Source organism: Oncorhynchus keta, chromosome 4, assembly GCF_023373465.1.
Source record: "Oncorhynchus keta strain PuntledgeMale-10-30-2019 chromosome 4, Oket_V2, whole genome shotgun sequence".
Taxonomy (NCBI): Eukaryota; Metazoa; Chordata; class Actinopteri; order Salmoniformes; family Salmonidae; genus Oncorhynchus; species Oncorhynchus keta.
Window position 1 is genome coordinate 5,894,490 of NC_068424.1, and position 15,192 is coordinate 5,909,681.

Genomic DNA, 15,192 nt, shown 5'->3' on the forward strand with positions numbered 1-15,192 from the left:
TATCTGACCAGGTCTGTCAGGTCCCTAGTAATAACTGACCAGGTCTGTCAGGTCCCTAGTAATAACTGACCAGGTCTGTCAGGTCCCTAGTAATAACTGACCAGGTCTCTGTCAGGTCTTTAGTAATAACTGACCAGGTCTCTGTCAGGTCCCAAGTAATAACTGACCAGGTCTCTGTCAGGTCTCTAGTAATAACTGACCAGGTCTGTCAGGTCTCTAGTAATAACTGACCAGGTCTCTGTCAGGTCTCTAGTAATAACTGACCAGGTCTGTCAGGTCCTAGTAATAACTGACCAGGTCTGTCAGGTCTCTAGTAATAACTGACCAGGTCTGTCAGGTCCCTAGTAATAACTGACCAGGTCTGTCAGGTCTCTAGTAATAACTGACCAGGTCTGTCAGGTCCCTAGTAATAACTGACCAGGTCTGTCAGGTCTGACCAGGTCTGTCAGGTCCCTAGTAATAATGACCAGGTCTGTCAGGTCCCTAGTAATAACTGACCAGGTCTGTCAGGTCCCTAGTAATAACTGACCAGGTCTGTCAGGTCCAGTAATAACTGACCAGGTCTGTCAGGTCCCTAGTAATAACTGACCAGGTCTGTCAGGTCCCTAGTAATAACTGACCAGGTCCAGGTCTGTCAGGTCCCTAGTAATAACTGACCAGGTCTGTCAGGTCCCTAGTAATAACTGACCAGGTCTGTCAGGTCCCTAGTAATAACTGACCAGGTCTGTCAGGTCCCTAGTAATAACTGACCAGGTCTGTCAGGTCCCTAGTAATAACTGACCAGGTCTGTCAGGTCCCTAGTAATAACTGACCAGGTCTGTCAGGTCCCTAGTAATAACTGACCAGGTCTGTCAGGTCCCTAGTAATAACTGACCAGGTCTGTCAGGTCTCTAGTAATAACTGACCAGGTCTGTCAGGTCCCTAGTAATAACTGAGGTCTGTCAGGTCCTAGTAATAACTGACCAGGTCTGTCAGGTCCTAGTAATAACTGACCAGGTCTGTCAGGTCCTAGTAATAACTGACCAGGTCTGTCAGGTCCCTAGTAATAACTGACCAGGTCTGTCAGGTCCCTAGTAATAACTGACCAGGTCTGTCAGGTCCCTAGTAATAACTGACCAGGTCTGTCAGGTAATAACTGACCAGGTCTGTCATGTCCTAGTAATAACTGACCAGGTCTGTCAGGTCCCTAGTAATAACTGACCAGGTCTGTCAGGTCTCTAGTAATAACTGACCAGGTCTGTCAGGTCCCTAGTAATAACTGACCAGGTCTGTCAGGTCCCTAGTAATAACTGACCAGGTCTGTCAGGTCCCTAGTAATAACTGACCAGGTCTCTAGTAATAACTGACCAGGTCTGTCAGGTCCCTAGTAATAACTGACCAGGTCTGTCAGGTCCCTAGTAATAACTGACCAGGTCTGTCAGGTCCCTAGTAATAACTGACCAGGTCTGTCAGGTCCCTAGTAATAACTGACCAGGTCTGTCAGGTCCCTAGTAATAACTGACCAGGTCTGTCAGGTCCCTAGTAATAACTGACCAGGTCTGTCAGGTCCCTAGTAATAACTGACCAGGTCTGTCAGGTCCCTAGTAATAACTGACCAGGTCTGTCAGGTCCCTAGTAATAACTGACCAGGTCTGTCAGGTCCCTAGTAATAACTGACCAGGTCTGTCAGGTCCCTAGTAATAACTGACCAGGTCTGTCATGTCCCTAGTAATAACTGACCAGGTCCCTAGTAATAACTGACCAGGTCTGTCAGGTCTCTAGTAATAACTGACCAGGTCTGTCAGGTCCCTAGTAATATCTGACCAGGTCTGTCAGGTCCAGTAATAACTGACCAGGTCTGTCAGGTCTCTAGTAATAACTGACCAGGTCTGTCAGGTCCTAGTAATAACTGACCAGGTCTGTCAGGTCCTAGTAATAACTGACCAGGTCTGTCAGGTCCCTAGTAATAACTGACCAGGTCTGTCAGGTCCCTAGTAATAACTGACCAGGTCTGTCAGGTCCCTAGTAATAACTGACCAGGTCTGTCAGGTCCCTAGTAATAAATGACCAGGTCTGTCAGGTCCCTAGTAATAACTGACCAGGTCTGTCAGGTCCCTAGTAATAACTGACCAGGTCTGTCAGGTCCCTAGTAATAACTGACCAGGTCTGTCAGGTCCCTAGTAATAACTGACCAGGTCTGTCAGGTCTCTAGTAATAACTGACCAGGTCTGTCAGGTCCCTAGTAATAACTGACCAGGTCTCTAGTAATAACTGACCAGGTCTGTCAGGTCCCTAGTAATAACTGACCAGGTCTGTCAGGTCCCTAGTAATAACTGACCAGGTCTGTCAGGTCCCTAGTAATAACTGACCAGGTCTGTCAGGTCCCTAGTAATAACTGACCAGGTCTGTCAGGTCCCTAGTAATAACTGACCAGGTCTGTCAGGTCCCTAGTAATAACTGACCAGGTCTGTCAGGTCCCTAGTAATAACTGACCAGGTCTGTCAGGTCCCTAGTAATAACTGACCAGGTCTGTCAGGTCCCTAGTAATAACTGACCAGGTCTGTCAGGTCCCTAGTAATAACTGACCAGGTCTGTCAGGTCCCTAGTAATAACTGACCAGGTCTGTCAGGTCCCTAGTAATAACTGACCAGGTCTGTCAGGTCCCTAGTAATAACTGACCAGGTCTGTCAGGTCCCTAGTAATAACTGACCAGGTCTGTCAGGTCCCTAGTAATAACTGACCAGGTCTGTCAGGTCCCTAGTAATAACTGACCAGGTCTGTCAGGTCCCTAGTAATAACTGACCAGGTCTGTCAGGTCCCTAGTAATAACTGACCAGGTCTGTCAGGTCCCTAGTAATAACTGACCAGGTCTGTCAGGTCCCTAGTAATAACTGACCAGGTCTGTCAGGTCCCTAGTAATAACTGACCAGGTCTGTCAGGTCCCTAGTAATAACTGACCAGGTCTGTCAGGTCTTTAGTAATAACTGACCAGGTCTGTCAGGTCCCTAGTAATAACTGACCAGGTCTGTCAGGTCTCTAGTAATAACTGACCAGGTCTGTCAGGTCTCTAGTAATAACTGACCAGGTCTCTGTCAGGTCTCTAGTAATAACTGACCAGGTCTGTCAGGTCTCTAGTAATAACTGACCAGGTCTGTCAGGTCTCTAGTAATAACTGACCAGGTCTGTCAGGTCCTAGTAATAACTGACCAGGTCTGTCAGGTCCCTAGTAATAACTGACCAGGTCTGTCAGGTCCCTAGTAATAACTGACCAGGTCTGTCAGGTCCCTAGTAATAACTGACCAGGTCTGTCAGGTCCCTAGTAATAACTGACCAGGTCTGTCAGGTCCCTAGTAATAACTGACCAGGTCTGTCAGGTCCCTAGTAATAACTGACCAGGTCTGTCAGGTCCCTAGTAATAACTGACCAGGTCTGTCAGGTCCCTAGTAATAACTGACCAGGTCTGTCAGGTCCCTAGTAATAACTGACCAGGTCTGTCAGGTCCCTAGTAATAACTGACCAGGTCTGTCAGGTCCCTAGTAATAACTGACCAGGTCTGTCAGGTCCCTAGTAATAACTGACCAGGTCTGTCAGGTCCCTAGTAATAACTGACCAGGTCTGTCAGGTCCCTAGTAATAACTGACCAGGTCTGTCAGGTCCCTAGTAATAACTGACCAGGTCTGTCAGGTCCCTAGTAATAACTGACCAGGTCTGTCAGGTCCCTAGTAATAACTGACCAGGTCTGTCAGGTCAGGTCTGTAATAACTGACCAGGTCTGTCAGGTCTCTAGTAATAACTGACCAGGTCTGTCAGGTCCTAGTAATAACTGACCAGGTCTGTCAGGTCCTAGTAATAACTGACCAGGTCTGTCAGGTCCCTAGTAATAACTGACCAGGTCTGTCAGGTCCCTAGTAATAACTGACCAGGTCTGTCAGGTCCCTAGTAATAACTGACCAGGTCTGTCAGGTCCCTAGTAATAACTGACCAGGTCTGTCAGGTCCCTAGTAATAACTGACCAGGTCTCTGTCAGGTCTCTAGTAATAACTGACCAGGTCTGTCAGGTCCCTAGTAATAACTGACCAGGTCTGTCAGGTCTCTAGTAATAACTGACCAGGTCTGTCAGGTCTCTAGTAATAACTGACCAGGTCTGTCAGGTCCCTAGTAATAACTGACCAGGTCTGTCAGGTCCCTAGTAATAACTGACCAGGTCTGTCAGGTCCCTAGTAATAACTGACCAGGTCTGTCAGGTCCCTAGTAATAACTGACCAGGTCTGTCAGGTCCCTAGTAATAACTGACCAGGTCTGTCAGGTCCCTAGTAATAACTGACCAGGTCTGTCAGGTCCCTAGTAATAACTGACCAGGTCTGTCAGGTCCCTAGTAATAACTGACCAGGTCTGTCAGGTCCCTAGTAATAACTGACCAGGTCCCTAGTAATAACTGACCAGGTCTGTCAGGTCCCTAGTAATAACTGACCAGGTCTGTCAGGTCCCTAGTAATAACTGACCAGGTCTGTCAGGTCCCTAGTAATAACTGACCAGGTCTGTCAGGTCCCTAGTAATAACTGACCAGGTCTGTCAGGTCCCTAGTAATAACTGACCAGGTCTGTCAGGTCCCTAGTAATAACTGACCAGGTCTGTCAGGTCCCTAGTAATAACTGACCAGGTCTGTCAGGTCCCTAGTAATAACTGACCAGGTCTGTCAGGTCCCTAGTAATAACTGACCAGGTCTGTCAGGTCCCTAGTAATAACTGACCAGGTCTGTCAGGTCCCTAGTAATAACTGACCAGGTCTGTCAGGTCCCTAGTAATAACTGACCAGGTCTGTCAGGTCCCTAGTAATAACTGACCAGGTCTGTCAGGTCCCTAGTAATAACTGACCAGGTCTGTCAGGTCCCTAGTAATAACTGACCAGGTCTGTCAGGTCCCTAGTAATAACTGACCAGGTCTGTCAGGTCTTTAGTAATAACTGACCAGGTCTGTCAGGTCCCAGTAATAACTGACCAGGTCTCTGTCAGGTCTCAGTAATAACTGACCAGGTCTGTCAGGTCCTAGTAATAACTGACCAGGTCTGTCAGGTCCTAGTAATAACTGACCAGGTCTGTCAGGTCTCTAGTAATAACTGACCAGGTCTGTCAGGTCTCTAGTAATAACTGACCAGGTCTGTCAGGTCTCTAGTAATAACTGACCAGGTCTGTCAGGTCCCTAGTAATAACTGACCAGGTCTGTCAGGTCCCTAGTAATAACTGACCAGGTCTGTCAGGTCCCTAGTAATAACTGACCAGGTCTGTCAGGTCTCTAGTAATAACTGACCAGGTCTGTCAGGTCCCTAGTAATAACTGACCAGGTCTGTCAGGTCTCTAGTAATAACTGACCAGGTCTGTCAGGTCTCTAGTAATAACTGACCAGGTCTGTCAGGTCCCTAGTAATAACTGACCAGGTCTGTCAGGTCCCTAGTAATAACTGACCAGGTCTCTAGTAATAACTGACCAGGTCTGTCAGGTCTCTAGTAATAACTGACCAGGTCTGTCAGGTCCCTAGTAATAACTGACCAGGTCTCTAGTAATAACTGACCAGGTCTGTCAGGTCCCTAGTAATAACTGACCAGGTCTGTCAGGTCCCTAGTAATAACTGACCAGGTCTGTCAGGTCCCTAGTAATAACTGACCAGGTCTGTCAGGTCCCTAGTAATAACTGACCAGGTCTGTCAGGTCCCTAGTAATAACTGACCAGGTCTGTCAGGTCCCTAGTAATAACTGACCAGGTCTGTCAGGTCCCTAGTAATAACTGACCAGGTCTGTCAGGTCCCTAGTAATAACTGACCAGGTCTGTCAGGTCCCTAGTAATAACTGACCAGGTCTGTCAGGTCCCTAGTAATAACTGACCAGGTCTGTCAGGTCCCTAGTAATAACTGACCAGGTCCCTAGTAATAACTGACCAGGTCTGTCAGGTCCCTAGTAATAACTGACCAGGTCTGTCAGGTCCCTAGTAATAACTGACCAGGTCTGTCAGGTCCCTAGTAATAACTGACCAGGTCTGTCAGGTCCCTAGTAATAACTGACCAGGTCTGTCAGGTCCCTAGTAATAACTGACCAGGTCTGTCAGGTCCCTAGTAATAACTGACCAGGTCTGTCAGGTCCCTAGTAATAACTGACCAGGTCTGTCAGGTCCCTAGTAATAACTGACCAGGTCTGTCAGGTCCCTAGTAATAACTGACCAGGTCTGTCAGGTCCCTAGTAATAACTGACCAGGTCTGTCAGGTCCCTAGTAATAACTGACCAGGTCTGTCAGGTCCCTAGTAATAACTGACCAGGTCTGTCAGGTCCCTAGTAATAACTGACCAGGTCTGTCAGGTCCCTAGTAATAACTGACCAGGTCTGTCAGGTCCCTAGTAATAACTGACCAGGTCTGTCAGGTCCCTAGTAATAACTGACCAGGTCTGTCAGGTCCCTAGTAATAACTGACCAGGTCTGTCAGGTCCCTAGTAATAACTGACCAGGTCTGTCAGGTCCCTAGTAATAACTGACCAGGTCTGTCAGGTCCCTAGTAATAACTGACCAGGTCTGTCAGGTCCCTAGTAATAACTGACCAGGTCTGTCAGGTCCCTAGTAATAACTGACCAGGTCTGTCAGGTCCCTAGTAATAACTGACCAGGTCTGTCAGGTCCCTAGTAATAACTGACCAGGTCTGTCAGGTCCCTAGTAATAACTGACCAGGTCTGTCAGGTCCCTAGTAATAACTGACCAGGTCTGTCAGGTCCCTAGTAATAACTGACCAGGTCTGTCAGGTCCCTAGTAATAACTGACCAGGTCTGTCAGGTCCCTAGTAATAACTGACCAGGTCTCTGTCAGGTCCCTAGTAATAACTGACCAGGTCTCTGTCAGGTCTCTAGTAATAACTGACCAGGTCTGTCAGGTCTCTAGTAATAACTGACCAGGTCTCTGTCAGGTCTCTAGTAATAAATGACCAGGTCTGTCAGGTCTCTAGTAATATCTGACCAGGTCTGTCAGGTCCCTAGTAATACATGACCAGGTCTGTCAGGTCCTAGTAATAACTGACCAGGTCTGTCAGGTCCTAGTAATAACTGACCAGGTCTGTCAAGTAATAACTGACCAGGTCTGTCAGGTCCCTAGTAATAACTGACCAGGTCTGTCAGGTCCCTAGTAATAACTGACCAGGTCTGTCAGGTCCCTAGTAATAACTGACCAGGTCTGTCAGGTCCCTAGTAATAACTGACCAGGTCTGTCAGGTCCCTAGTAATAACTGACCAGGTCTGTCAGGTCCCTAGTAATAACTGACCAGGTCTGTCAGGTCCCTAGTAATAACTGACCAGGTCTGTCAGGTCCCTAGTAATAACTGACCAGGTCTGTCAGGTCCCTAGTAATAACTGACCAGGTCTGTCAGGTCCCTAGTAATAACTGACCAGGTCTGTCAGGTCCCTAGTAATAACTGACCAGGTCTGTCAGGTCCCTAGTAATAACTGACCAGGTCTGTCAGGTCCCTAGTAATAACTGACCAGGTCTGTCAGGTCCCTAGTAATAACTGACCAGGTCTGTCAGGTCTCTAGTAATAACTGACCAGGTCTGTCAGGTCCCTAGTAATAACTGACCAGGTCTGTCAGGTCTCTAGTAATAACTGACCAGGTCTGTCAGGTCTCTAGTAATAACTGACCAGGTCTGTCAGGTCTCTAGTAATAACTGACCAGGTCTGTCATGTCTCTAGTAATAACTGACCAGGTCTCTAGTCTCTAGTAATAACTGACCAGGTCTGTCAGGTCCTAGTAATAACTGACCAGGTCTGTCAAGTAATAACTGACCAGGTCTGTCAGGTCCCTAGTAATAACTGACCAGGTCTGTCAGGTCCCTAGTAATAACTGACCAGGTCTCTAGTAATAACTGACCAGGTCTGTCAGGTCTCTAGTAATAACTGACCAGGTCTGTCAGGTCCCTAGTAATAACTGACCAGGTCTGTCAGGTCCCTAGTAATAACTGACCAGGTCTGTCAGGTCCCTAGTAATAACTGACCAGGTCTGTCAGGTCCCTAGTAATAACTGACCAGGTCTGTCAGGTCCCTAGTAATAACTGACCAGGTCTGTCAGGTCCCTAGTAATAACTGACCAGGTCTGTCAGGTCCCTAGTAATAACTGACCAGGTCTGTCAGGTCCCCCTAGTAATAACTGACCAGGTCTGTCAGGTCCCTAGTAATAACTGACCAGGTCTGTCAGGTCCCTAGTAATAACTGACCAGGTCTGTCAGGTCCCTAGTAATAACTGACCAGGTCTGTCAGGTCCCTAGTAATAACTGACCAGGTCTGTCAGGTCCCTAGTAATAACTGACCAGGTCTGTCAGGTCCCTAGTAATAACTGACCAGGTCTGTCAGGTCCCTAGTAATAACTGACCAGGTCTGTCAGGTCCCTAGTAATAACTGACCAGGTCTGTCAGGTCCCTAGTAATAACTGACCAGGTCTGTCAGGTCCCTAGTAATAACTGACCAGGTCTGTCAGGTCCCTAGTAATAACTGACCAGGTCTGTCAGGTCCCTAGTAATAACTGACCAGGTCTGTCAGGTCCCTAGTAATAACTGACCAGGTCTGTCAGGTCCCTAGTAATAACTGACCAGGTCTGTCAGGTCCCTAGTAATAACTGACCAGGTCTGTCAGGTCCCTAGTAATAACTGACCAGGTCTGTCAGGTCCCTAGTAATAACTGACCAGGTCTGTCAGGTCCCTAGTAATAACTGACCAGGTCTGTCAGGTCCCTAGTAATAACTGACCAGGTCTGTCAGGTCCCTAGTAATAACTGACCAGGTCTGTCAGGTCCCTAGTAATAACTGACCAGGTCTGTCAGGTCTTTAGTAATAACTGACCAGGTCTCTGTCAGGTCCCAAGTAATAACTGACCAGGTCTCTGTCAGGTCTCTAGTAATAACTGACCAGGTCTGTCAGGTCTCTAGTAATAACTGACCAGGTCTCTGTCAGGTCTCTAGTAATAACTGACCAGGTCTGTCAGGTCTCTAGTAATAACTGACCAGGTCTGTCAGGTCTCTAGTAATAACTGACCAGGTCTGTCAGGTCTCTAGTAATAACTGACCAGGTCTGTCAGGTCCCTAGTAATAACTGACCAGGTCTGTCAGGTCCCTAGTAATAACTGACCAGGTCTGTCAGGTCCCTAGTAATAACCGACCAGGTCTGTCAGGTCCCTAGTAATAACTGACCAGGTCTGTCAGGTCCCTAGTAATAACTGACCAGGTCTGTCAGGTCCCTAGTAATAACTGACCAGGTCTGTCAGGTCCTAGTAATAACTGACCAGGTCTGTCAGGTCTCTAGTAATAACTGACCAGGTCTGTCAGGTCCCTAGTAATAACTGACCAGGTCTGTCAGGTCCTAGTAATAACTGACCAGGTCTGTCAGGTCCCTAGTAATAACTGACCAGGTCTGTCAGGTCCCTAGTAATAACTGACCAGGTCTGTCAGGTCCCTAGTAATAACTGACCAGGTCTGTCAGGTCCCTAGTAATAACTGACCAGGTCTGTCAGGTCCCTAGTAATAACTGACCAGGTCTGTCAGGTCCCTAGTAATAACTGACCAGGTCTGTCAGGTCCCTAGTAATAACTGACCAGGTCTGTCAGGTCCCTAGTAATAACTGACCAGGTCTGTCAGGTCCCTAGTAATAACTGACCAGGTCTGTCAGGTCCCTAGTAATAACTGACCAGGTCTGTCAGGTCCCTAGTAATAACTGACCAGGTCTGTCAGGTCCCTAGTAATAACTGACCAGGTCTGTCAGGTCCCTAGTAATAACTGACCAGGTCTGTCAGGTCCCTAGTAATAACTGACCAGGTCTGTCAGGTCCCTAGTAATAACTGACCAGGTCTGTCAGGTCCCTAGTAATAACTGACCAGGTCTGTCAGGTCCCTAGTAATAACTGACCAGGTCTGTCAGGTCTCTAGTAATAACTGACCAGGTCTGTCAGGTCCCTAGTAATAACTGACCAGGTCTCTGTCAGGTCTCTAGTAATAACTGACCAGGTCTGTCAGGTCTCTAGTAATATCTGACCAGGTCTGTCAGGTCCCTAGTAATATCTGACCAGGTCTGTCAGGTCCCTAGTAATATCTGACCAGGTCTTTCAGGTCCCTAGTAATAACTGACCAGGTCTGTCAGGTCTCTAGTAACATCTGACCAGGTCTGTCAGGTCCCTAGTAATAACTGACCAGGTCTGACCAGGTCTCTGTCAGGTCTCTAGTAATAACTGACCAGGTCTGTCAGGTCTCTAGTAATAACTGACCAGGTCTGTCAGGTCCCTAGTAATAACTGACCAGGTCTGTCAAGTCCCTAGTAATAACTGACCAGGTCTGTCAGGTCCCTAGTAATAACTGACCAGGTCTGTCAGGTCCTAGTAATAACTGACCAGGTCTGTCAGGTCCCTAGTAATAACTGACCAGGTCTGTCAGGTCTCTAGTAATAACTGACCAGGTCTGTCAGGTCTCTAGTAATAACTGACCAGGTCTGTCAGGTCCCTAGTAATAACTGACCAGGTCTGTCAGGTCCCTAGTAATAACTGACCAGGTCTGGGTCCCTAGTAATAACTGACCAGGTCTGTCAGGTCTAGTAATAACTGACCAGGTCTGTCAGGTCCCTAGTAATAACTGACCAGGTCTGTCAGGTCCTAGTAATAACTGACCAGGTCTGTCATGTCAGGTCTCTAGTAATAACTGACCAGGTCTGTCAGGTCCCTAGTAATAACTGACCAGGTCTGTCAGGTCCCTAGTAATAACTGACCAGGTCTGTCAGGTCCCTAGTAATAACTGACCAGGTCTGTCAGGTCCCTAGTAATAACTGACCAGGTCTCTGTCAGGTCCCTAGTAATAACTGACCAGGTCTGTCAGGTCCCTAGTAATAACTGACCAGGTCTGTCAGGTCCCTAGTAATAACTGACCAGGTCTGTCAGGTCTCTAGTAATAACTGACCAGGTCTGTCAGGTCCTAGTAATAACTGACCAGGTCTGTCAGGTCCCTAGTAATCACCAGGTCCCTAGTAATAACTGACCAGGTCTGTCAGGTCCCTAGTAATAACTGACCAGGTCTGTCAGGTCCCTAGTAATAACTGACCAGGTCTGTCAGGTCCCTAGTAATAACTGACCAGGTCTGTCAGGTCCCTAGTAATAACTGACCAGGTCTGTCAGGTCCAGGTCTAGTAAATAACTGACCAGGTCTGTCAGGTCCCTAGTAATAACTGACCAGGTCTGTCAGGTCCCTAGTAATAACTGACCAGGTCTGTCAGGTCCCTAGTAATAACTGACCAGGTCTGTCAGGTCCCTAGTAATAACTGACCAGGTCTGTCAGGTCCTAGTAATAACTGACCAGGTAACTGACCAGGTCTGTCAGGTCCCTAGTAATAACTGACCAGGTCTCTCAGGTCCCTAGGTCTCTGTCAGGTCCTAGTAATAACTGACCAGGTCTGTCAGGTCTCTAGTAATAACTGACCAGGTCTGTCAGTAATAACTGACCAGGTCTGTCAGGTCTCTAGTAATAACTGACCAGGTCTGTCAGGTCCCTAGTAATAACCTAGTCCCTAGTAATAACTGACCAGGTCTGTCAGGTCCCTAGTAATAACTGACCAGGTCTGTCAGGTCCCTAGTCAGGTCCCTAGTAATAACTGACCAGGTCTGTCAGGTCCCTAGTAATAACTGACCAGGTAAATAACTGACCAGGTCTGTCAGGTCCCTAGTAATAACTGACCAGGTCCCTAGTAATAACTGACCAGGTCTGTCAGGTCCCTAGTAATAACTGACCAGGTCTGTCAGGTCCCTAGTAATAACTGACCAGGTCTGTCAGGTCCCTAGTAATAACTGACCAGGTCTGTCAGGTCCCTAGTAATAACTGACCAGGTCTGTCAGGTCCCTAGTAATAACTGACCAGGTCTGTCAGGTCCCTAGTAATAACTGACCAGGTCTGTCAGGTCCCTAGTAATAACTGACCAGGTCTGTCAGGTCCCTAGTAATAACTGACCAGGTCTGTCAGGTCTCTAGTAATAACTGACCAGGTCTGTCATGTCCCTAGTAATAACTGACCAGGTCTCTCAGGTCTCTAGTAATAACTGACCAGGTCTCTAGTCTAGTAATAACTGACCAGGTCTGTCAGGTCTCTAGTAATAACTGACCAGGTCTGTCAGGTCTGTAATAACTGACCAGGTCTGTCAGGTCCCTAGTAATAACTGACCAGGTCTGTCAGGTCCCTAGTAATAACCAGGTCAGGTCTGACCAGGTCTGTCAGGTCCCTAGTAATAACTGACCAGGTCTCTGTCAGGTCTCTAGTAATAACTGACCAGGTCTGTGTCAGGTCCTAGTAATAACTGACCAGGTCTCTGTCAGGTCCCTAGTAATAACTGACCAGGTCTGTCAGGTCTCTAGTAATAACTGACCAGGTCTGTCAGGTCCCTAGTAATAACTGACCAGGTCTGTCAGGTCCTAGTAATAACTGACCAGGTCTGGTCCTAGGTCTGTCAGGTCCCTAGTAATAACTGACCAGGTCTCAGGTCTCTAGTAATAACTGACCAGGTCTGTCAGGTCCTAGTAATAACTGACCAGGTCTGTCAGGTCCCTAGTAATAACTGACCAGGTCTGTCAGGTCCTAGTAATAACTGACCAGGTCTGTCAGGTCCTAGTAATAACTGACCAGGTCTGTCAGGTCCCTAGTAATAACTGACCAGGTCTGTCAGGTCCCTAGTAATAACTGACCAGGTCTGTCAGGTCCCTAGTAATAACTGACCAGGTCTGTCAGGTCCTAGTAATAACTGACCAGGTCTAGTAATAACTGACCAGGTCTGTCAGGTCCCTAGTAATAACTGACCAGGTCTGTCAGGTCCCTAGTAATAACTGACCAGGTCTGTCAGGTCCCTAGTAATAACTGACCAGGTCTGTCAGGTCTCTAGTAATAACTGACCAGGTCTGTCAGGTCCTAGTAATAACTGACCAGGTCTGTCAGGTCCCTAGTAATAACTGACCAGGTCTGTCAGGTCCTAGTAATAACTGACCAGGTCTGTCAGGTCCCTAGTAATAACTGACCAGGTCTGTCAGGTCTGTAATAACTGACCAGGTCTGTCAGGTCCCTAGTAATAACTGACCAGGTCTGTCAGGTCCCAGGTAGTAATAACTGACCAGGTCTGTCAGGTCCCTAGTAATAACTGACCAGGTCTGTCAGGTCCCTAGTAATAACTGACCAGGTCTGTCAGGTCTCTAGTAATAACTGACCAGGTCTGTCAGGTCTCTAGTAATAACTGACCAGGTCTGTCAGGTCTCTAGTAATAACTGACCAGGTCTGTCAGGTCTCTAGTAATAACTGACCAGGTCTGTCAGGTCTCTAGTAATAACTGACCAGGTCTGTCAGGTCTCTAGTAATAACTGACCAGGTCTGTCAGGTCTCTAGTAATAACTGACCAGGTCTGTCAGGTCTCTAGTAATAACTGACCAGGTCTGTCAGGTCCCTAGTAATAACTGACCAGGTCTGTCAGGTCCCTAGTAATAACTGACCAGGTCTCTAGTAATAACTGACCAGGTCTGTCAGGTCCCTAGTAATAACTGACCAGGTCTGTCAGGTCTCTAGTAATAACTGACCAGGTCTGTCAGGTCTCTAATAATATCAGACCAGGTCTGTCAGGTCCCTAGTAATATCTGACCAGGTCTGTCAGGTCCCTAGTAATAACTGACCAGGTCTGTCAGGTCCCTAGTAATAACTGACCAGGTCTGTCAGGTCTCTAGTAATAACTGACCAGGTCTGTCAGGTCCCTAGTAATCTGTCAACTGACCAGGTCTGTCAGGTCTCTAGTAATAACTGACCAGGTCTGTCAGGTCCCTAGTAATAACTGACCAGGTCTGTCAGGTCCTAGTAATAACTGACCAGGTCTGTCAGGTCCCTAGTAATAACTGACCAGGTCTGTCATGTCTCTGTCAGGTCCCTAGTAATAACTGACCAGGTCTGTAATAACTGACCAGGTCTGTCAGGTCTCTAGTAATAACTGACCAGGTCTGTCAGGTCCCTAGTAATAACTGACCAGGTCTGTCAGGTCTAGTCCCTAGTAATAACTGACCAGGTCTGTCAGGTCTGACCAGGTCTGTCAGGTCTCTAGTAATAACTGACCAGGTCTGTCAGGTCCCTAGTAATAACTGACCAGGTCTGTCAGGTCAGGTCTCTAGTAATAACTGACCAGGTCTGTCAGGTCCCTAGTCTCTAGTAATAACTGACTGGTCCAGGTCTGTCAGGTCCCTAGTAATAACTGACCAGGTCTGTCAGGTCTCTAGTAATAACTGACCAGGTCTGTCAGGTCCCTCTGTCAGTAATAACTGACCTCTGTCAGGTCTAGTAATAACTGACCAGGTCTGTCAGGTCCCTAGTAATAACTGACCAGGTCTGTCAGGTCCCTAGTAATAACTGACCAGGTCTGTCAGGTCCCTAGTAATAACTGACCAGGTCTGTCACTGACCAGGTCTGTCAGGTCCCTAGTAATAACTGACCAGGTCTGTCAGGTCCCTAGTAATAACTGACCAGGTCTGTCAGGTCCCTAGTAATAACTGACCAGGTCTGTCAGGTCTCTAGTAATAACTGACCAGGTCTGTCAGGTCCCTAGTAATAACTGACCAGGTCTGTCAGGTCCCTAGTAATAACTGACCAGGTCTGTCAGGTGACCCAGGTCTGTCAGGTCCCTAGTAATAACTGACCAGGTCTGTCAGGTCCCTAGTAATAACTGACCAGGTCTGTCAGGTCCCTAGTAATAACTGACCAGGTCTGTCTCCCTAGTAATAACTGACCAGGTCTGTCAGGTCTGTCTAGTAATAACTGACCAGGTCTGTCAGGTCCCTAGTAATAACTGACCAGGTCTGACCAGGTCTGTCAGGTCCCTAGTAATAACTGACCAGGTCTGTCAGGTCCCTAGTAATAACTGACCAGGTCTGTCAGGTCCCTAGTAATAACTGACCAGGTCTGTCAGGTCCAGGTCTGACCAGGTCAGGTCCCTAGTAATAACTGACCAGGTCTGTCAGGTCCCTAGTAATAACTGACCAGGTCTGTCAGGTCCCTAGTAATAACTGACCAGGTCTGTCAGGTCCCTAGTAATAACTGACCAGGTCTGTCAGGTCCCTAGTAATAACTGACCAGGTCTGTCAGGTCCCTAGTAATAACTGACCAGGTCTGTCAGGTCCCTAGTAATATCTGACCAGGTCCCCCTAGTAATAACTG